The 24,152-nt window shown below is 30.5% G+C and overlaps 1 protein-coding gene across 4 annotated transcripts in view; it reads left to right on the top strand.

Moving 5' to 3' along the window:
* LOC145293168 (doublecortin domain-containing protein 1-like) overlaps nt 1-24,152 on the top strand; it is a 562,737-nt gene that overhangs the window by 230,326 nt on the left and 308,259 nt on the right. The gene's annotated exons all lie outside the window — the stretch shown is intronic.

The raw sequence follows: 24,152 nt of genomic DNA, 5'->3' as shown, positions 1-24,152 counted from the left end.
ATCTGTTGGAATGACTTTACTAATTTCAACATTCTGAGCTTCCGGTCGCCTCACGGAGTAGGGGTAAGACGTCAGGTTTTCTGTCACTTTCTTTTCTGCCTTCACGTCACAGGTTCGTATCTGCCAACTACCATTTTTTTTTTTTACTTAACACACACCTCCAAACACCCAGGCTCGCCGGGCACTCAGGCTTGTTTAAAATAAGTCAGATACAAAAAAAATTAGTAGAGCAAAGAATTGCTCTACATCAAATTATTTGTGTGATGTTAAGTAATGCATTTTTTAAAAAAAATCAGTGCATACGTTATCATCAATAATATGTACGTGCGTGGTAAACTCCTAAACTATTGAACTTATTATGAATTATAGAATATTTATTCCCGGCAACAGGATGAGTAACGTGGGCACATTTTTTAAACTATATAATTTAGGAGGAGAAGTGTCATCAAAACCATATCATATCTCCTAAAGAAAGAAAAAAAATCATTAAAATTTGAATCTAATTCTATATTTATTACATATACCCATCTCTGGAGGGGTATTTTACTAGTACATACTTGTAGCATAAAAAATATAGTTATGGCAAATGAACTACACAGGAACCATTAAGCAATTAGCCTCAGGGAATGAACATTTCAATCTAGTTTACTTGACATAAATATATTTCATAGGCTTCATTCAGTCTTGACACACTATAGATACCCACTTTGATGATCCCTGCATGTGGAATTTTTGTGAAAAGAGTTGCGCAATTTTAAACCACACCTTTTATTCTGAGTTGGTATTTTCTTCTGAGTTGGTATTTTCTTCTGAGTTGGTATTTTCTTCTGAGTTGGTATTGTTTAGTTTTAGTGGCAAGTAGAAGTTCAGGATGACTGAAAACAATGCCGAGATAAGTGGAGGGCACATATAGTGACTAGTATTCCCAAATAGTCACCCATCTGGTACTGGCGAGGCTCCACGTTCCTTATATATATATAAGCAACGTGGAGCCTCGCCAGTACCAGATAGATATATATATATAAATGCAATTCTTGGTTCGTTCGTTATTAGTAGTCTAAATAACCACTGGAACGATTGCTTCAACATTTTGGTATAATATGTTTACTGTACCCATGCGTGTTTTTATATATCTCTTTTTAATTATAACATTACACTTAATTTTTCTTTAATAAATAGGTGGTTTTCTTTGTATGATGGGCCATTGTTTTTATTTGGGGACAATTATTTATCACCGCCTGCCGTCACATGACATCACTAAAACGATCCTTTGGTCTCACCACTCACCACTACAGGCCGAGGTGGTCTCGCTTATGTAAACAAAATGTGTTTATTTTTGCTTTTTTTATATAAATATAAGTATCGTAATTTGTAACAATAAAAAAAAAAATAATAATTTTTACAGGAACATTACGAAAATAGCCCCTAAAGTCCATATTAATAAATTCGATATAACTCGAAGCAAAATCAATTTCGCGCACTACCGATGCTATTTTTAGCACAAACTAGGTGTTTTTTTTTAAATTTAATTCAATATCTTAGGACTTTACTTTACTAATTATCTTCGAAATAGACCCAGAAAACTAATATTTATCTTTTAAAGGATATTTACAATTAATTTAACTTCACGATTTAGCTGAATTGGTAAGCTCGCTGTGAAAACATTTATCATAACTTTTTTTTTCCATGTGTACAAATATTTTCTTCCTTTTGGAAATTAAGTTTAATCCTTAATCTTTCAAATACAATCAAAAAGCTATCGGAAACCTACAAAAAAATTCGTTTATTTTTGCCCGTACCTAAACAATGGATATTAGCAGCAAATCGATCATTGTGGACTGGATCATCTTTTTACTATCCAAGAAATTAAAGATTCAATTAGATTCCTATTTCAGTCACGTAAATTATTTAGTGTGAAATGAGCTTAGGAATTTATATCCAAACCTAAATATTATTTTTACTTAAATAAAAATAACATTAATACACTAAGTTAGGGAAAATTTGCATAGAATGCTCTGCTTTATGGTTGTTGTAAAAATGGAACAAAAATTTAAATTTCGTTCCCTTTTAAATTCGATACATTTTTATATTACATCCAACTCATTGTTCACATTCGACATGTCAACTTTTATAGGTTTTCGGGTATGCTGACAAGGTTAGGGGTGTCTATTCCGAAAGCCGTTCTTAATATGGGGAGGTTTGGGGTGTCTATTCCGAGAGCCGTTCTTAACATGGGTAGATTGGAATGTTTATTCATTGTAAACATACCCGACAACCTATAAATGTCGACATTTCCAATGTGAACGGTAAGTTGGACTTATGTAAAAAATAATAAAATGATATACCAAATTGACTTTTTTCGCTTAAAAATGGAATTATTTCCCTTTCGTGAATAACTTTTTTTTTCTTTTAAATATTTTGTGTTTTATATACATAAAGTACAATTGTTGAATGTTATTCTTTTGATTATATTCGTTTGGGGGGGCACAATTTAAAAAAAAATTAAAACGGAGCAATATTTAAGTTTCCGTTCCATTTTTACAACAACCGTACCAATAAGAGGAATTGATTTACTAGGATTTGTATTAGAAGCTGAGCACTTTTTAAAATTATTTAATTGTTGAATTTTTTGCATTTTGGTTAAATTTGTTAGTTTGTAATCGCTGATAGCCCACTCAAAAATTGAACAAAAGACAAATTAAAAAGAATGGTACTTATGCAGAATTTGACCCCCCCCCCTGATTCCAATTATGGTTAGGGTTCGACTGGCAATCACTGGATTCAATCGAGCGTTGTTCAAATGTTGAAACACTAAATCAACGTTGTATTTATTTTTTTGCATAACTAATTAATTAATTAATTAATGATGAGAGTATTTTTTTCTGTTTATTTTCTTAACATCTGTTGACAAAAATGAATTTGTACATTCTCTTGAAAAAAAAATCAAACTTCTCTCTACTTTCACCGAACTATTTACATTGTTCATAAAAAGCATTCATCTTTTTTTTTATAATAAAAATTTCGTTTATAAAAAGAAACGTTTACTGCCAAATTAAAAAAAAAATGCAAGTTTTCCTGAAAAAAAATCCCTTTCACCCTAACAATTTATGGCAAAAAATGAATATTTTTTAGGACCCCCCTACTTTTATTGAAAAAAAAAATTGCAAAAAATAATAAAAGTAAATGAACAATACAAAATGCAATTTTTCTTGAGGAATGTGTTTCATTTTAACAAACTGATCTACAGCAACGCGTGGCCGGGTACAGCTATATATATATATATATATATATATATATATATATATATATATATATATATATATATATATATATATGAGAAGAGGAGCATTTCTAGTATTTGTTTTAAGATTAGTAAAGCTTTATAACAATAACATATGGTGAATGGCTACATCCTAAATCGTATCAGGCTATTAAATTGATTATAGTAATAATATGTATATAAAGCATTATGATCAAAGAAATCAAGTTAATGGCTTAATTGCATCACAGAAATTCATTAATCTCTATTAACACGTTCACTTATGTTTAACATTTAAATGTTAATATGTCGGATGTAAATCCCTTGTATATTATATTAACTGGCTTCCATGTTGACGAACAAATATTTTCTAATGTGTTTCATCATGATTACATTTTTATTGGAGTATTCCAACGAGTGTGTGAGGGACTATATATATATATATATTCTGATGAGTTAAGGGTGAAATAAATTCATTGATTGATACAACCATTAAATGAATGATTTTCCACTATGAGGCAGACGCTGTCAAGAATTCCTTACTTAAAGGAATAAACGCTAAGATGGTCAACATCTTGAAATTTGGAATATAGACTTTTGTCATTTATTTATCACATATATATATATATATATATATATATATATATATATATATATATATATATATATATATATTTCACAGAGAATATTATGAAAATGTAAAACGAACTAATCATAAATTTAAGAGTTTGATTAAAACTAATCATCATCATCATCATCATCATCATCATCATCATCATCATCATCATCACTATTCTATTCAGTAGTTTAATACCTGTTTTAGATTTTGGCATGTGTTGGACGGCCATACAATAAGAAATAATATTTCTAAAGAAAACAAAAACTACAGTTTTCAATAAACTTTTAGTTGTGGTTCTCAGTGGCCTGTAGTCTAGAAAGGCATAAACAGGTCCATTTTTTTTTACTCGCAAACCACTCGGTGTTGCCCGTTTATAAGATATTAAATTTATATTCATGCAGATTACATATTTATTATTTTAGAAAAAAATTCTCTATCGATTATTATATTGAGCCTATTGTATAGTAGTGCGATCAAAACTCTCTCTCTCTCTCTCTCTCTCTCTCTCTCTCTCTCTATATATATATATATATATATATATATATATATATATATATATATATATACTCGGGTTTTTTTATATTCAAAAGTAATGGACTAATGACTTCAACGAGGTTGTTAGATAGTGCTCAATAAAAAGAGCTGATAATACTTGTTTATTGTTATATAAACATGCTCAAATCCCGCTGCTACAAATAGCCACTTGTTTCAATCAAACAACAGATATCATCAGGCAGCGACTTGACTATTCAAAAGTTCAATGAATAATGGATTTTTATTTTAGGTAGGAACTCTTTAAAAGTTGGAGTTAAAAAACTTAAAACACAGAAATATTAATTATAAAATGTAAAGAGGGAGGGGCAATTTAAATAAAGTTAAAAGATTACAATGGAGAGAGAGTGATTGAGAAGAGAGAAAAAAAGGAATAGAGAAAGAAATAGAGAAAGAAAATAGAGAGAAATATATATATATATATATATATATATATATATATATATATATATATATATATATATAATATGGAGAAGAACAGAAAAAAGATATAAATGGTTATTATAAAGAGAATAAAGACTAGAAGGGAAAGGAAAGAATGATGAGATCTAGTTAAAGAGAGAAAGAGAGAAAGAGAGAAAGAGAGAAAATAAGAATTTGACAGTATATAGAAAAAGAAAAAGAAAAAGATCTGCGTGTCAACCAATTTATGAACAATTATACAATTCAGTAATGAAACATATTATTACAAATACAAACAGAAGATACAATCCAAACGTCAGAAATGAACATGTCAAAAAAGATAGCGAATGTATCCAGCCAACGTATTTATCATCTCACATACGTCCACGAGTAATATCAACGCGATTCAAACATACGACTACAATTAATTAGGCCCTTTATGCTAAATGATATAAGTTTTAAGTTTTCGCGTTTTTATTAGATAAATATATAAATAAAAGAAAAAAAATAATGATAAAACAATATTAAAATTATTATTAATAATAATAGTCATAGTAATAATAAACATAATAATAATAATAATAATAATAATAATAATAATAATAATAATAATAAAAACAGAATAAAATTAATATTTATTATCTTTTTAATATAACATATTTAGCCATAAGAGGGGATTAAATAAATTAAATAGGGCTAATAATTATAAATAAAAATCTACTAATATTTATGTAAATAAAAAGAATACAATCATTATATGTATATATACACATACACACACACACACACACACACACACACACACATATATATATATATATATATATATATACACACACATACACATATATATATACATGCACATAAGTAAAGGTGTTACTATACTATTAAGTTGAAAGTTTAAGCTATTTAAGTATAGATATAAAGTCATATTAAATCACAAATTAATACATTCAAGACCAGATTACTAATAACACAGATACAAGTACACTTACCTATAAATATATAAATATATTCAGGCAAAAGAAGTAATTAAATCAACGAAATACTCAAAAGTAGCGACACACAAGTAGATAGTACCCAAATTAAAAATAATAAAATACATATGTATATACCCACAGAGAACCAACAGACATACAAATAAGCGTATATATATGTATATATATATATAATTTTATGTATACACATACATACAAAAAATACACAAATATATGCACACAATCATATACTAATATACAACAACGCACACACACATATATATACGCACACATAAATATGTATAATTTACATAAACTATATATATAGAAATACATAAGAATACAAATAATTTGGCAAGAGTACAGATAGATGCATACACACATAGAAACATACAAATGGAATGAATAAACATGAGAGAGTATACCAAATAATATAGAAATATATAAATCTAAGTACACACGGTCATAAAGTAAATACATAGACACATACATATACACATAGACACACAGGTATATATATATACGCTTATTTGTATGTCTGTTGGTTCTCTGTGGGTATATACATATGTATTTTATTATTTTTAATTTGGGTACTATCTACTTGTGTGTCGCTACTTTTGAGTATTTCGTTGATTTAATTACTTCTTTTGCCTGAATATATTTATATATTTATAGGTAAGTGTACTTGTATCTGTGTTATTAGTAATCTGGTCTTGAATGTATTAATTTGTGATTTAATATGACTTTATATCTATACTTAAATAGCTTAAACTTTCAACTTAATAGTATAGTAACACCTTTACTTATGTGCATGTATATATATATGTGTATGTGTGTGTGTATATATATATATATATATATATATGTGTGTGTGTGTGTGTGTGTATGTGTATATATACATATATGCATTGTATTCTTTTTATATACATAAATATTAGTAGATTTTTATTTATAATTATTGGCCCTATTTAATTTATTTAATCCCCTCTTATGGCTAAATATGTTATATTAAAAAGATAATAAATATTAATTTTATTCTGTTTTTATTATTATTATTATTATTATTAATTTTATTATTATTATTATTATTATTATTATTATTATTATTATTATTATTATTATTATTATTACTATGACTATTATTATTAATAATAATTTTAATATTGTTTTATCATTATTTTTTTTTCTTTTATTTATATATTCATCTAATAAAAACGCGAAAACTTAAAACTTATATCATTTAGCATAAAGGGCCTAATTAATTGTAGACGTATGTTTGAATCTCGTTGATATTACTCGTGGACGTATGTGAGATGATAAATACGTTGGCTGGATACATTCGCTGTCTTTTTTGACATGTTCATTTCTGACGTTTGGATTGTATCTTCTGTTTGTATTTGTAATAATATGTTTCATTACTGAATTGTATAATTGTTCATAAATTGGTTGACACGCAGATCTTTTTCTTTTTCTTTTTCTATATACTGTCAAATTCTTATTTTCTCTCTTTCTCTCTTTAACAAGATCTCATCATTCTTTCCTTTCCCTTCTAGTCTTTATTCTCTTTATAATAACCATTTATATCTTTTTTCTTTTCTTCTCCATATTATATATATATATATATATATATATATATATATATATATATATATATATATATATATATATATATATATATATTTCTCTCTATTTTCTTTCTCTATTTCTTTCTCTATTCCTTTTTTCTCTCTTCTCAATCACTCTCTCTCCATTGTAATCTTTTAACTTTATTTAAATTGCCCCTCCCTCTTTACATTTTATAATTAAAGTTCTGTGTTTTAAGTTTTTTAACTCCAACTTTTAAAGAGTTCCTACCTAAAATAAAAATCCATTATTCATTGAACTTTTGAATAGTCAAGTCGCTGCCTGATGATATCTGTTGTTTGATTGAAACAAATGGCTATTTGTAGCAGCGGGATGTGAGCATGTTTATATAACAATAAACAAATATATATCTATATATATCTATATCTATCTATCTATCTATCTATCTATCTATCTATCTATATATATATATATATATATATATATATATATATATATATATATATATATATATATATATATATATATATATATATATATAAATAAGCCGTTTTAAACGCATATTTTATTTTTCTTTTATTTTTATTGGAATTCTTTCCCCCATTTCCTTGTACCTATTTGTGAATTATTCCACGGATTTCGGCCTTTTGATTATTTTGGACCATCTTCCAATTACGCGATTTCCATGGATTTTACTTGTGTGAATGGAAATTTAACTAACTTTCTTGGATTTATATTTTTGGATTTTACCGTCATTGGATACTTTACCTTTCACCAGACTATTCATTCACATGTAATCACCTTTTTCTTCACCATATTCCCTCTGCTTCACTTTTTGTTATCAAGTAAGATCTTTGACTTACTTGCAGTTTCATCAAATACTTTTGTATGCAAAATCCGATCCCGCATTTTGCTAAATCCTACCCTCTAATGCGAAGGAAAGTATTTCTTCGAAACTCCGTGGATTAAGGACTATCCACTTATTAAGTGTTTCTTTTTCAGATTAAATATGTTTTTAACTCTATTTCAAAGTGTTTTTTAACATGCTTTATTAACTATTTTCTCTCTCTCTCTCTCTCTCTCTCTCTCTCTCTCTCTCTCTCTTTATGTATATATATATATATATATATATATATATATATATATATATATATATATATATATATATATATACTCCAGAATAAAATTATCTAACAATCAACTGGTATGGAAACCTGTGATTATAAGTCTTACAAAATATTTTTGGCAATAATATTCTATAAGTACTATCTCACTTAAATAATATACAAGATAGAGCAAATAAATCAAATTTTAGTCATTCAATTAATTTAAAAAATTATGACGTGAAATTTTTAAATTTCAAAATTTTAACAATTATGTTATTTTGGAGTGGAATTTGAAGCTCATGTTCTATAATTATAGAAAATATTAAATGTATCAATTTATATGTTTATATATATATATATATATATATATATATATATATATATATATATATATATATATAGATAGATAGATAGATAGAGAGAGAGAGAGAGAGAGAGAGAGATGAGTGGTGATGAAAACAAGATTAGGTTTGGCATTCTCAAACATTCATGCTCAAATTATTCACATGGCAAAGTAGATGTTTATCCTTAATACAGGCAATAATAGCTCAGAATAACATAACAAATTAGCACTTCTGCTTGTTCATGGCTGACGAAACAAGAACAATCTGCTCCTATAGACTAAATAAAGTGTTCGGTTTTGAGTACTGTGTGAGTTTATGAGTTTGACAATAATTCCAAAAAATAGGGCTGAAGAAGGTTGTAAGTTACATCGGCCAAAACATTGTGAAAAAATAACAACTAAGATGAGAACAGTAATTCGAATAATCCAAATCTAAAAATCCTCATCTAAAAAAATTTCAAACATGTTATATTTCCATTTTACACATGTCAAGAGGCAAATCGAGCAATAACTCCATTTATCCACTCATTGAAATCACTAAATAAAAACAACTCATTTTCGATCACAATTGCAAAGAACTTTCCTTTCTTCCTCTGAATATATAAAACCAAATGAAATATCCATGAACTTCCCATGTATGGCACACATTACAATGGGAGTGCTTCCCTAGACTACAACATGACTATTCACCATTTTCAATCTTTTCATAATATTACCGTTCTGAATTTTTATGATAAGGATTAATTATTCATTTTATTTGGATTCTTTGAACTACTGCTCTCACTTAAAGTGTTACTTGCAAAACGTTTCGGTCGATGCCACCTCCGCCCTTTTTCAGGTGTGCCTTGCAAACCCGTGGCACAGTAGATAAAGTACTTGGTGAAATTCAAATGTAAAAATTACATTACTGGAGATTGAAGGTTCAATCTTCAATGCTGGGTGACCCTAAAACACAATTGCGAATTACTTACATGGCTGTTGTAATGCGAGTATGTTAATCCAATGGATTAAATAACAAGTTCCATTCAAAATTCTGTGCAGATTTCTGATTTTGACATAATGATTCCCGAGTTCAACAGGATACACCTGAAGAAGGTCGAAGGTTACATTGGCTAAAAGATTGTGCAAATAATGCTCAAAATAAGAACAGTAGTTCGAAGAATCCTCATAATACGAACTCTGCTAATACTATTCATTATTCAATTGACTATCCATCCACTTCATTAACCCTTATCCTCGAGTGACTTTTGGCCTTGATAAGTGGTGATGTAATCATGTCGATTACTGAAGTGATTTTGTGAAATATTGAACAAATATATGAAAATGAATTTAGATGAAAAATCTTAGGTGTAGATTAACAATAATATTTATTAATATATTTACAACTGAAACAAGAATTTACTTTTTACAATGACGACATTAATTGAAGATGCTGTGCAACGTACGCCCATTAAAATCTGCTTTCTCAAGTAAATGCAAGGAATATAACTCAAAATATCTTTGAGACAAGCAAAACAAGAGGAAGAGTTACTTCCCTTTAAGATACATAATGTTTTCATATTTATTTTTTTAGGTGAGATGTTGCTACCTAACAATTTCCTTTTGAGCTTTGTTCTTTGTGTCATGACCTGACTTGCATTTGATTCACATGATTTTGTATATTTCCCTTGTGAAAAGTTAGTGCCGCTGGACAAATAGTATCCATTTGGCAAAAAGAACTCTCTGGTTCAATAGAGCTTCAACTGATGAAATACCATTTGGCTACTGGTTTATAACTTCCAAGGTGTTATTTTTCCTTCCCACGCCAGGAAGATGTGACACAAGGTCGAACGGTGAGGGAGAGTTAAGTAAGCGCCCCTAAAGGAGGAACATTTTGGCCTATTAAAACTTGCTTGGGTAGCTTCGTCGGCATTCCCTAACAGGGTCGCCTCAGGCAGTAAGTAATATACTTACTTTACCTGAAAGACGAGAAGCCTGGGAATGTGGACCTTTTAGAACTACACAAGACATCCTCAGTAAACAGGAAAAAGGTCATTTCATACTTTGGAAGGCTTCCTTAAATGAATTCACAAAAAGTTTCGACCTGTCCATTGGACTGAGGAAAAAATAGAAAATCATGAAAAATCTGCGCATTAATCTAGAAATCGAAGACGAATTTTTTTTTAAATATTAGATCAATTTTTTAATTGGTAATCAATGCTGCCATCTTTGATGTCGGGTTTGTCTCATCTGCAAGATAAATATTTCTTGTACTCGATGTATTTAAGGTAAATGGGTTTCCTTTTTATAGATTTCCATCAAACATGAATCATAATAAAGATTACTTTCTTGCTATCAAATTAAATAATTTAAAACGCGTTATTTTTGTTAAACTATAATTATAATGTTCATACAATAAAGAAAATCAATTATCAGATACTCAAATGCATACAACAGAAATTATTAGAGATTTTAAGTTGCTAATCTTTTTTATTCACATAGTTATTCTTAAATATTTATAAAATGGATTAATTAAACGTTAATTCACTCTAATTACATATTATAAATATATAACAGAAACGTTGTATCTTCAAACTATGGTGTTCCACCTTCAATTCATATATATATATATATATATATATAAATCAATAAAGAAAGAAAATGACGACATAAAACTGTATACTAATTCATATAGATCTATTCATTTATTCAATACGGGTATACATCAATTAGGGGTGTAGGGGTGTTCAGTTGTATTTGTTACTATTCTGCTTGCAAAAATTTGTAAATATTGCTGAAGTGAAAGCAGTGCCATTGTCAGATACTATGGTTTCTGTAACTCCAAATCGGCTAAAAATTTGTTGCAATTGGTAGGTAATGCAGCTCATAAAAAAAATCTACTACAAGTAGAAAATATTGTCCACTATAAAGTCAATGTGAACACGTGACCATGATGAATCTGGAATAGATCAAGAAAAAAGTTTAGCTTTTCTCGGAGCTTTTACTGCTAACTGGCATTTGGAACAATCAGAGATCTTTTAATTGTTTGAAATACAAGAATAAACATCCATCAACCCCAGACTTGGGAAAATAGTGATCTCTATTCTTGTTAATATATATATAAGATCACAGATTGGCAGTCTCAAGATTTCAAAATATCATTTGTAAAACGGTTTTACATGTGAGCTGTTCATATGCAGATGTATATATGTAATATAGTATATATGAACGAGTGTATTTAACAGTTTATTTGCATATAATACGTGTCTATTGACTCTATATAACGTGTATATATTTACGAGTGTGTCTACTGATCGTTTAGTGTTCTCGTGTTTGTACATGTCGATATATTCACAAATACAGTTCAATGGACATTTGCAACAAAAATCGACGGATAACAGTTGTCTGGGACCAATCAGAGAAACATACCTGGTCCATCTTTGGTCTTGTTTGACAGAAAGCTACAAAGAAATTCATCCCAATTAATCAACAAATCTCAGGTTGTCTTTTCAGCAATTTTATTCTGGATGATTCCCCATTGGTCCTTTGTTCTTTACATTTGGTAGGCATTGGATCGCTCACTCTCCCGAGTGCTTCGAGCCATTACACCGGTCGGCTTGACTTTCTGCCTGTCTCCGTCAAGCTCTAAGTATTAACTGACTAAAACCCTACGTATACAAAAACATCTCCCTTATAATGACGTCATCAACACGTATCGCTCATGACCGTCGGCTGATGTCATGTATACCTGTTTATCTCGCTAACATTCATGTTTGTATTAATTATGAAAACTAACATTCCTTTTCATTTCTAACATTACCTTAAAAAGTACTTTTCATCTAGATACATTCTTTCTAACATTCTACTTTGCAACATCAATAACGATCATAATAATAATCGTTCAGCACGAACCAACTACGTAACACATTAGCATATATGGAAAGGCACATTTGTGTGTGAGTATGATTTACACAGGAAGTATGTTTCTAATTATTTTTAATTATGACGTTAATTCCTACCAGAATACGCATATTTAAATATATTTTTCTTGTTCGAATATTTGACGGATTTTCACCACCACCACCACCACCACCACCACCACCACCACCACCACCACCACCACCACCACCACCTCTTCTTCTTCTTCTTCTTCTTCTTCTTCTTCTTCTTCTTTTTCTTCTTCTTCTTCTTCTTCTTCTTCTTCTTTATAATAATAATAATGTAAAATAAAGATAAATAAATTGATACATCTTTTTAATGATAAAAGAAAAAAACAATCTGTCCTTCCGGGTAAATCCAGAACCTTTCTTTCAGTCAAAAGATAATAAGCAGATAATAGCGTTAGAAATCCATTATATTATTTTTAAAAAATCCTGTCATATTCTGATCCTAACTGTGTCTTCATTCATTGAACATTCATGCGAAAAGGATGAAATTGGTCCATTTTTATTTTCGTTCTTTTATTGTTTTTGTTACTTTTAAATGCGCCCACTAATCTCTATAACAAGCTTTGTCTGTCAGTCAATAACGCATTAGTTTGAAATATAATTTTCATCGCTGAACTTGTAGATTAAACGGGCGAATCTTAAAAATAGATCTGTCCTGTGATTCAAAGATTATTTGGCAGTTAAAAAGGTAATTAGTTTCTATCGATTTATTCGAAGACAATGTCAGATAAATTTTAAGAAAAGAAAAAATAGAAAATCATGAAAAATCTGCGCATTAATCTAGAAATCGAAGACGAATTTTTTTTTAAATATTAGATCAATTTTTTAATTGGTAATCAATGCTGCCATCTTTGATGTCGGGTTTGTCTCATCTGCAAGATAAATATTTCTTGTACTCGATGTATTTAAGGTAAATGGGTTTCCTTTTTATAGATTTCCATCAAACATGAATCATAATAAAGATTACTTTCTTGCTATCAAATTAAATAATTTAAAACGCGTTATTTTTGTTAAACTATAATTATAATGTTCATACAATAAAGAAAATCAATTATCAGATACTCAAATGCATACAACAGAAATTATTAGAGATTTTAAGTTGCTAATCTTTTTTATTCACATAGTTATTCTTAAATATTTATAAAATGGATTAATTAAACGTTAATTCACTCTAATTACATATTATAAATATATAACAGAAACGTTGTATCTTCAAACTATGGTGTTCCACCTTCAATTCATATATATATATATATATATATATATAAATCAATAAAGAAAGAAAATGACGACATAAAACTGTATACTAATTCATATAGATCTATTCATTTATTCAATACGGGTATACATCAATTAGGGGTGTAGGGTAAGCAGGGACTCTTTATACCATGGTATTTCGAAGCTAATCGATCATAAATTATCCAATCACCCTAGATCTGCCCTTAAAGCAATTCCAGAATCAGTTTCGAACAGAATCTCCAACCTATCTGCCAACTCTAGTATATTCATACAACACCACACTAGCTAACTCAAGATACACTAACAAAATAAAGTATAATACAAGTAATGGTAAAAAAAAACATCCTAACACCCCAAGCATAATTACTCATAACATGACCAAATTCAAATATAGACAAAAAATGCAATAATACCAAATCCTAATAACCATACGCAAAATAAACATACAAACAATAACTTAGAAAACAGAACAAATCTCCCCCCAATAAAAAGAATTAGAAGAAAGAAGAATATTTGGTTCAACCCACCCTACAATAATACGGTAAAAACCAATATCCCTAAATAATTCTTCAAAATAATAGGAAACTTATTTAAACACCCTCACAAATACAGCACGACCCTAAATAAAAATTCCATCAAAATCTCATTCTCCACTATGCCTAACCTAGTGCAACCAATTATAAATTCTAATAATAAAAAAAATAAAATCTGTACAACAAAATATTAACAATGCCTCAAACCCAACATACCTAAACTATAACTGCAATAACCCCGAAAATTGCCCACTGGAGAATCACTGTATGCACTCAGATATCATATACAATGACAGAATTGTCCCTCACCACAGCAGACAATCCCGCTGCCAGAAGAAGAAGGAAGAGAATTAGATCAATACTTTAATATATATATACTAGCTGAAGTACTCCGCGTTCCAACTTATATTTGATATATTTTAATATTCTGTCGGACAAGAGTACATTATTATCAAATTGATCAAACAAAACAGAAATTCACAATAGCTTCTTCCCCGCCCCCATGAGATAGGAGCAGTGGGTGCGTTTTATTTTATAGACGTCTCGCCAGTAGCCCTAATCCTCTTTTCTTGTTTAATCTTTCATCTTCTAGTCCTTCTTCTTTCAAAATATGATGTAAGAATTGCAATTATTATTTCATGTCTTAGTGCATATCTGAAAACTGTTAAATCTCCTTTTGTTTTAACTATTTAATGTACAATAAGAATTAAGAAAAGTATGAATTTTTAAAATAGAATTTTTTCTTCAGTCATGAAAACTAACGAATTGAGTACTTTTTCCCTGTTTTTTTTAACCAAATATACCTCCTAATATATATGTGTGTGTGTGTGTGTGTGTGTGTGTGTGTGTGTGTGTGTGTGTGTGTGTGTGTGTGTGTGTGTGTGTGTGTGTGTGTGTGTGAGTGAGTGAGAGAGAGAGAGTTTGATTTTTGTTTAAAATTTATTTTATTACTCAGTGGTCAGCTGTTGTTGCTTCATGTCCACAAGAGCTGGCGATAGAATCTCTTCTTTCATGTGCGATGGTATGAGAGATGCGGAAATTGATTACAGTTTTACTAAATTAGGTTGTCTGCAAACTTCATTGTCCCATCTTTCTTATTTCTACTTTTTTTTTTCTTTGTTTTGTTCTATTACAGGATTGGTTTGAATTGATATTCTGCTTTTGTTGTTTTTGTTGTTGTTTTTGTTAGTTTTTTTTGGATGAGATTGTTGGGAGATATCTCTTGTGACCCGAGTGTTCATCTTTCCAACAGATTTTTTTTTCACTTCTCATCTGGTTTGTTTATCTCGTCCTTTGTCGCCAGATTTTTTCGTTAATGGAGATGAAGTAATCATTTTAGGAATGAAGAGGAAATACAAATTTAAAGAAAAGCTTTTTTATAGAACGTTCTGTTCTACAATTTTATATTTGTTGGTTACTTATATTATTATCCAGAACTGCTTGGTAAAATTGAATGCAACAACTAAGATCTTTCTTATTTTCTCTCTTCTAACCCTGAAATTGTGGCATAATGGGGGAAAAGATGGCTGGTGACCTTAATGCATCTCAGACCAAGCTTCTCTCTTTTCACCACCAGCACTTTGATCTTCGTTTGGCCTGAATTTAAATGAACGGCTCTTATCTTGAGAAATCATCCGGCTTCTGGGTCTGACAGGGTTCAAAAACGGCTTCCAAAATCTCGTGATTGAAGCCCTCTTCTCCCGCTTACTTCCTTTTCCTTACAGAAGACATGTAGTAAGTCTATCTTTACTTTATTGTTATTTTCATGGCAGATGCTCGACTGTAGAACATTCACAGCAAACATTCGTCAAAGTACAACAACTGACAACAATTTCCCTTATTTGTGCCTAAAAATAAGCATAAATTACATAAGTTTCTTTCCTAGAACTTCCCAGCTGAATGTAACATGGCCGTTTTCAATTCTAATGAAAACAAGTTTAAATAAATACAGTTCTACCATTACCAATCATCATGATGTTGTGTCACTCAATCATCACTCATTAATCCTTATCTTCAAGCAGTTTTCAAACCTTATTAAGTAGTGACTACTCCTCTGCTAAACAAAAAAATAAAATAACTAAGTAGCTGAAATAATCATTACAGAAACATTAAAGTTCACAAAGTTTTACCTTGTTTGCTGGTGGTTCCTTCTGTACGTACTTTCACAGTGATCTTTTCAGACCAAGGTAACATTTCATACCTTCAAATAGTCTAACTTGAGACAAAACTGATGAAAGACACAAACATTTATTCAACCTGATCTTTGTTCAAAATCACTTACAGCAATATCGAATGCAGCAACTCGAAATCATAAACTGGACATAAGCTAACTTTTCAACAGTTTTTCTGTTATTCTCAACTAACTAAATTATATAATTGTGAATCTACCCATTCAGTATCTAATACTACTGATACTACTAATACTATTGATACTACTGATACTACTTATACTACTGATACTACTAATACTCGCTATAGTAGTATTACCAATAATGAACAGTTAGAGTCTTAAAAGCTATTCAGTAGAATTGTACTAAATTTAGTATGCATATAAATATATAATGTGATAGATGAGAGATACTACTCTGTGATTGGTTGAGCAAATCATGTGATAAGGAAAAGGGATTTTGAAATAGTGAGTTAAGTTAAGGTCGTCAACCAAACAAAATGCCAGCATACAGGTGGCTATGTAGAACACACTTCCTCATAGTCGCTTTGAGAAGTTAATGATGAGTAAAATATCTTAGGGACGTATGATGTAAGCAACAGACCAGATTGTTGTGGAATTGAATTCATCCCAATGTAGAAAAAGAATAAGGTGAAAAAGCAAACACTATGATGGCTATGATACTACCCACAGGAAATAATTGAAATGAAACTATTAGATGAATTATGGCAAGAATATCCAAAACAATAGTAACTTATTGAAAACATCATAGATATCTCCATAGTAGATATTCATTCCACTCAATAAGCATACAAATGAAGTACCATCTTAGCTACATTGACACATCCGTTACCTCAAATTTAAGTGACATTGAACTTGGCAAGTACTAAATGGGTGACCATTTGAGAAGATCAGGTGCTTTATGCAAGGAAAATCTCTTCAAATTTAAGTTTAATCTACAAATGAACTATGTACAAAAATGTATGATTCTAGGATAAAATTGTTGACATGCCGTAAAACCCAACAATAACAATTTATTAAAGAACTGAATAGGAAAAAAGACCTATTAAAAGTATAATTCCTTTAAAAAAAATGGAAAGACAGAAATAAGAAAACTTGAAAATGATTGAACAAAATTGTTTGTCCATCACATGCTATATATGTTGAGCAGCCATTTTATTTTATTTTTGTTACTGCAGCAGCTGTTAGCTTTTTTTTTTTTTTCATCAGTTGATGAATAATTCTGTGGAAATTACACCTTGCAGCTTCCTATTTGATGTGGTGGATTGGCTCAGCCTTATTCTGCTTAAATAGCGTGGATCATTGGATCTTGGGGACAGTCAGAAACACAATGGGAGGAAATTGTAAAGAAACTTGATCAATAATTATTCATCAAAACTGGACAAATAAGAGCACAAAACCAAACAAGAAATGATGGCTACGAAAATGAAAATTGTTCATAGGATGACATCAGAAAGATGGGCGAAGTAATGTAATGTTATTAAAGGAAGTGGGGAGGAGATACTGTAAGGACATTAATTTGTACTATCAAATTTCTTTAGTTATAAGCAAGTATAATTAGTTAAACACATTTGAACGAATGACAGAAGTTCTATTAACAAGGACACCTATGCAGTAGGTTTTCAAATTCAATCATCAAAGACTAGATTATATCTGCTGACCCCAGAGGAAGATTAAATCTGAAAAGTATAGGGTAGATGCCTGTGAAACAGGAGGCTACATTGATTTGGTCATATTAAAAGAAATTGAGGTGGCAGAGTTAGTTGGCAAGAGAAGACCAAAGAAAACATGGGAGAAAGTGATAAAAATTAATAAATATCTGGCCAGAAATCGTTTGGAAGTCGATTTTTAAAAACCGTCTAACACGTGCCAGGATGCAAAAGATGCGAATATGATGATTTAATGTTTCACATTTGTGATATGAAACCGAATCATGTTGTCACACATTACTGAAATTAAGTAACAGTGAACCTCGTTAGTACTTAGATGGGTGACCATTTGGGAATATAAGTTACCTTAAGCAAACATTCTACCATGAGGCATAAGTAGACACCAACTTTACTGCATATCTAACCAGCGACAGACTAGTGTCTTGTCATAGGGTGGGATATTCAAATCGTCTATTCCATTGATAATTAAAAACTGAGATTAAGAACTGTTCCTGTAAGCCCTTAGGCTTAGAAGAGATCTTTGCTATTTATTATAACATAAACAAAATAACTGTAATATCAATGAAAACAGTAACTTTTTATTCAATATTTATTAATGTTGACATGAAATAAAACAGAATCCAGTTTATAATTTATAGTCATAATATTTTAAAGTAGAGACTTCAGGCTTATTTACATTAAAACAAGTTAAGCATGCATGGTCCCCAGTGAATGCACAGTAAACGAGGTATAAAAAATATGATTAAGTTCAGTATTTGCCCCCCACCACCACCATTTATCCCGAAAAATCCCCAGGGGACGTCAAATCCTGATGAAAATAAACAAACGGTGCAGTTTTAGGCCTTAGCATATATAAATTTGAGTTCTGCACCATGCAAAAGAAGAAATGACGAAGTCCATCGTTTACCCCCCCCCCCCATTTAGCCCCAAAAGTCCCCAAGGCCTATTTAAATTTGAATTCAGCACCATGCAAAATTACTGAATAGACATATACAGAAAATTTTGGATAAATATGATAAAATAATCCCAAAAATGGAGTGTTTTTATTAGCCCTAGAAGAACCTTTGGGGCACACCTAAGAGTTATCGCGAAGTATAAACAAACAAAATTATATAGGAATCAGTTAGTTACAATTTTTCAGAAAGTTTTATAAAAATCCGAGGCATCAATTTTTTTTAATAAGCACAAAAGTATCAATTTTAGCCATTTTAACCCGAAAGGCACCCCTAGGGAGGCAACCGGAGTTTTCCCCGGAAAATCTGTTCTGTTACTTTTTTACTCATTTCATGTTTAATGTTTGCGCAAAATTTTTAAAAATCCAAGCTGTAGTTATTGAGAAAAGTGCGAACGGACGAACGGACGAACGGACGAGGTTGAATTTACAGGCCCATCCTCCTTTTGTCGGGGACCAACAAATAGTTACTGAATAGCATTTAAGTTTTGGTCAAATCTTTTTTATACTCTCTTCTTTAAATCATAAGATAGACTGACCTGCTTATCATTAATTGGTAAATTTTGCTTTTTATATGAAAAATTGTTAAAAACGTTACATGAATCTAATATATTATATCCAATAAAAAGCATCAGAAACGAAAATTACAATCGAGTTGCATATGCAATGAAAGCATGAAATTACATTTTATGGAAAATAAAATGTCTAGTGTATAGAATAGTGAAGAAACATGTAAACGGATTAATAAAAACAGACACCAATATTTCAGTTTGATCAAATGCCCTTAATCTTTGATGTAGAATGATTTTGCTAAAAAGAAATGAATGCTTTGATTCAGAAATAGGGGAGGGGGTGTGAATAAAAGGAGAAACTGTGAAGTGATAAAAGTGTGGCACAAGCACCCACTTTTCTTTCTCCCATTCTTTCACGATGAAGCATTCGCCTTTTTTTCATCACTTTTATATCGAACCCAAACAAATCATTCACATAACTGGCAATGACTTACTTTGCTGCCCTGTGTGTCAATCTACAACCACTTCTGTAAAACGAATCATGTACATAGTTTTTTATGTATGGAATAATCACCCCCCCCCCCTTTCAATTACAGACAGCACACGAGTCATTGACGCTTCGAACTGTGTTGGCGACCGTTATTACTTGGGATGAGGGTAGTGAGCAATTCATCGTATCAGCTCCATTTCAGACACAAAAAAAAAAAAAAAAAAATCGGTGATAAAGGGAAATACTTTTTCTACTTTTGTAATCCAATAGCTTATATTGAATATCTGTTTATCTTTATAACTAAGTCTTTATCTTTTCAGGTCTTATTTCCACTCAATTTTCAATAATTATTAGGATCATCGTGATGGATACTTTAAACTATATTTGATCGAGATCATTTGAGCTGTTTTTACCAAAATGAGATCATATCTCATACCAATAAAGATAATAAACTCAATACTACACCAATTTTTTCAAGGGAGGTAATTACACGTTCTTAATAGAAGCCATATTCTAATGTTGATGGACTTCTTAAATGATATAAAAGGATGATAATTTTTATCTACATCTCTCATTTTATCGGTTAATTCAATTATGTTTATTATTTATTTATTTGGCCAATTTCACTGTTTTATAAGTTATTGACATGTGATTGACCTCAACCTAATCGATACTTTCATGAATCAGTTATAAGTTCAAATTCTAGCAGATCGATTATTTAAAAGTCTAACTTGAAAAGAAGCAACCTGATAGATTTCCAGAAGTGAATAAGGTTTCGTTGATTCCATTTTTGTAACTGATGAAAGTTTAGAGATGCGAGATGCACTTCTATAAATTAATTAGTAGTTGAACACGAAATGAAAAACAAAACCTCTGTTAAAAACAACGAAAGTTTTATTTCAACAGAGGAAAGTTGGATAGTGATAAAAAGGAAGAGTAGAAAACTTTTGGGTGTTGCAGGTCAGCCAGCAGTTATTAGGTAAAGATCGTCTATGCTGAAGTGTACAGTGAACAGGGAAGGAGAGAGAAAAATGAAGAAGAGCCTTTCTTTGATGCTTGCCAGGTTCTCTTTCTCTCTGCTGACTGATTCGCAAAGAGGCTAAAATAGTTCCTTAGGAGACAGATGGAATCATTGTGCTTGGCAAGGACATTGATTTGTGAGAGAACATAGATCTTTATTTTATTTGTGATTGCTACAAAGAAAGAATTTTCTGGAAGGAAATAGAAATGACAGAATATATTTAAGTTACATAACATCGCTTTTATTTTGACATGAAATAATTATTACGAAAAAGTATTAACAGGTGATAAGTTTCATCTTGCCTGTGAGTTGGAGGAGGGCGAGGATACATGTTTCTTTCACTGTGGCAAATTTTCAACTAATCTTTTTGCAGGAACACTGAAAAAGTAGTCCGATGGAAATGTATCCTACACAATGAAATTTCATTGATCAATAGGCATAGGGTTATTGTTTACATCATAAGAAAATATTTTGTAACAAAATGTAACTGCTACATGCTCAATTGCACATTGCTGTGAAAGTTACATGACCATAATTTCCCCTCACTTATAGGCAAAATAGCAACATGCTCATTATCCTATACACGTACAATGATTTACAACAAGATGCTGTATATAAAATAACCCCAAATAACCCCAAATAAAATAACCCCAAATAACATTGATTTACTCTATAAGAACCAACCAATTATTTCGAGTCTGTAAAACAAGACTAAAAGATTTAAGGTTTATTAAAAAAGGAAAAAAAAAAAAAAAAAAAAATGCCCCGTTGGGTCAACTATTGAGCATTGAGGTTAGATTGTTTTAATCAGGTAAAGTGAGTTTGAAAAACCAGTTTATTTGAAAAAACTGTAAAAAAAAAAAAAAATTGCAAATTAGTCTCTACTCACACTATCCCTCTCCCTTTACCTCTCCCTTTTTTTCTTTCTCTACACCTATGATTTTTTGATTTTTTTGCTTCTTTATTAAGTTTAAGTGTTTTTGTTTTTGTTTTTACTGATGTGTCACTATTTATTAAAGATAAAAAGCCACTCAAGAATAAGGATTTATGAGATGAATGGATTGATGAAGAATATTGGGAGAGGACTGAAAATGATGAATGCAATAGACAAAATTTTGGTACTTGTTGAGAATGGGTTATGACAAATACAAAAATAGTGATGTAAATGGGTAGCAAGTTGAACAACATACAGTGCGAGAGTGCGAGAGTGATAAATAGAAGCTTAGATGGTCACTTGATGAGTTAAGTGCAATTTGATTTGAAGCTAATTTGAACTATCAAAATGAAATTTTCATTTTCAAACACAACTCAATCCCAAAAGTGAAGAACATTTTAACATGTATTTTGTGTGATTAAAATATGTAGGAAAAAGTTTTAATGAAACAAACGTTGATTAACTTAGCTCTCATATAATAATAGATTGATTTATTATTTTTTAGAATTCAGTTTCAGCTTTTACTATCATGTTTCCTTGGTTAACATTCCTCTCTCCCCTGCAATTGAAAATGGACTGCCCTCACTTATGTTAGACATAACTAAACTAACTGTTCAATTTCAATAATAAAGCCTAAATAAAATGATGCTTCTTTGTGTTTTATTACAATTTAGTCAACATAAATTGATCTTTTTGTAAAAAGAAATATAGACACAATCTATTGACCACAAATATTTAAACCCTAAACCGGTTCTAGCAATACAGAGTTACTCTCTGACTAACCAGACTACAAGTGTGTGTGTGTGTGTGTGTGTGAGAGAGAGAGAGAGAGAGAGAGAGAGAGAGAGAGAGAGAGCAAAATCGGCAAATGGCTGCAATCCTATGACAAGCCTCAGAAATCAGAATGAAATTTATACCAAGAAAATACTGTCAACATACCTGTAAATCCAGAAGAAACTTCCAACTCTGAGGTGTTTAAGTAAGGATTACAACTACAAGAGATGCCTTCATAAATGGATTATGCCGACTAATATTCAACAACGATTACTCGAAAACTTAATGCTGTAACCCTCGCTGAGGATCAGGCTTGACTGAAAATGTAATGTACACCATCCATCCATCCAGCTGGGACGTAGCCGAGATTGAACACTATACGAGTTTGTAGTGTGATTCAAATCTTGTCGATAGCTGAATATTTGATACTTCACCAGGGCTATCAAGGGTATTTTTTATCGTGATGCCATCACTAGATGGGGTGCCTGCCATGGCTTAAGAGAGTCCCATCTACCCTCGAGAGAAGGACAGACAGTGCCAGTTTCTCAACCTGGTATTTTACCATGTGGTAACATACACAGTATCACATGACGCAATTTCAAAACTGAGGAATATTTCAACATGTATTTTGTATGATTAAAAAATATAAAACTTTAGTGAAATAAACGTTGATTAATTCAGTTTCAGTATAAAAATTGATGCGTATATTTTTTTGCATTTTGTTTAAGAGAATTCTTGTTTGCTTTTTGGGATTTCATCTGAGTATCATTTCATGATCAATGTAAAAATGACCTCAAGAGTCATATTTAATGATAATATTAAATATGAGAAGATCAGTGGCCTTAGCAATAACAACAAGAGCAGGTTCTGCTGCACACTTTACAATGCAACACAATGGAGCGTGTAAATTTCTCCACTGAACAATCTGTAAAAACTTGAATATCGGATGCAGCAACAAGTCCTGGCAACATATACCAGAAAGAACAGGTGGAGATAAGTCATACATGATCCACTATGACTATGCAATTATTACAGCAACGTAATTTGAAAATGGAGCTATTAAACCTGACA

This window comes from Euprymna scolopes, chromosome 14 (genome assembly GCF_053919585.1).
Source record: "Euprymna scolopes isolate OS-2025 chromosome 14, ASM5391958v1, whole genome shotgun sequence".
Taxonomy (NCBI): Eukaryota; Metazoa; Mollusca; class Cephalopoda; order Sepiida; family Sepiolidae; genus Euprymna; species Euprymna scolopes.
The sequence above is the reverse complement of the archived record's forward strand: the minus strand, read 5'-3'. Positions and strand labels throughout refer to the sequence as shown.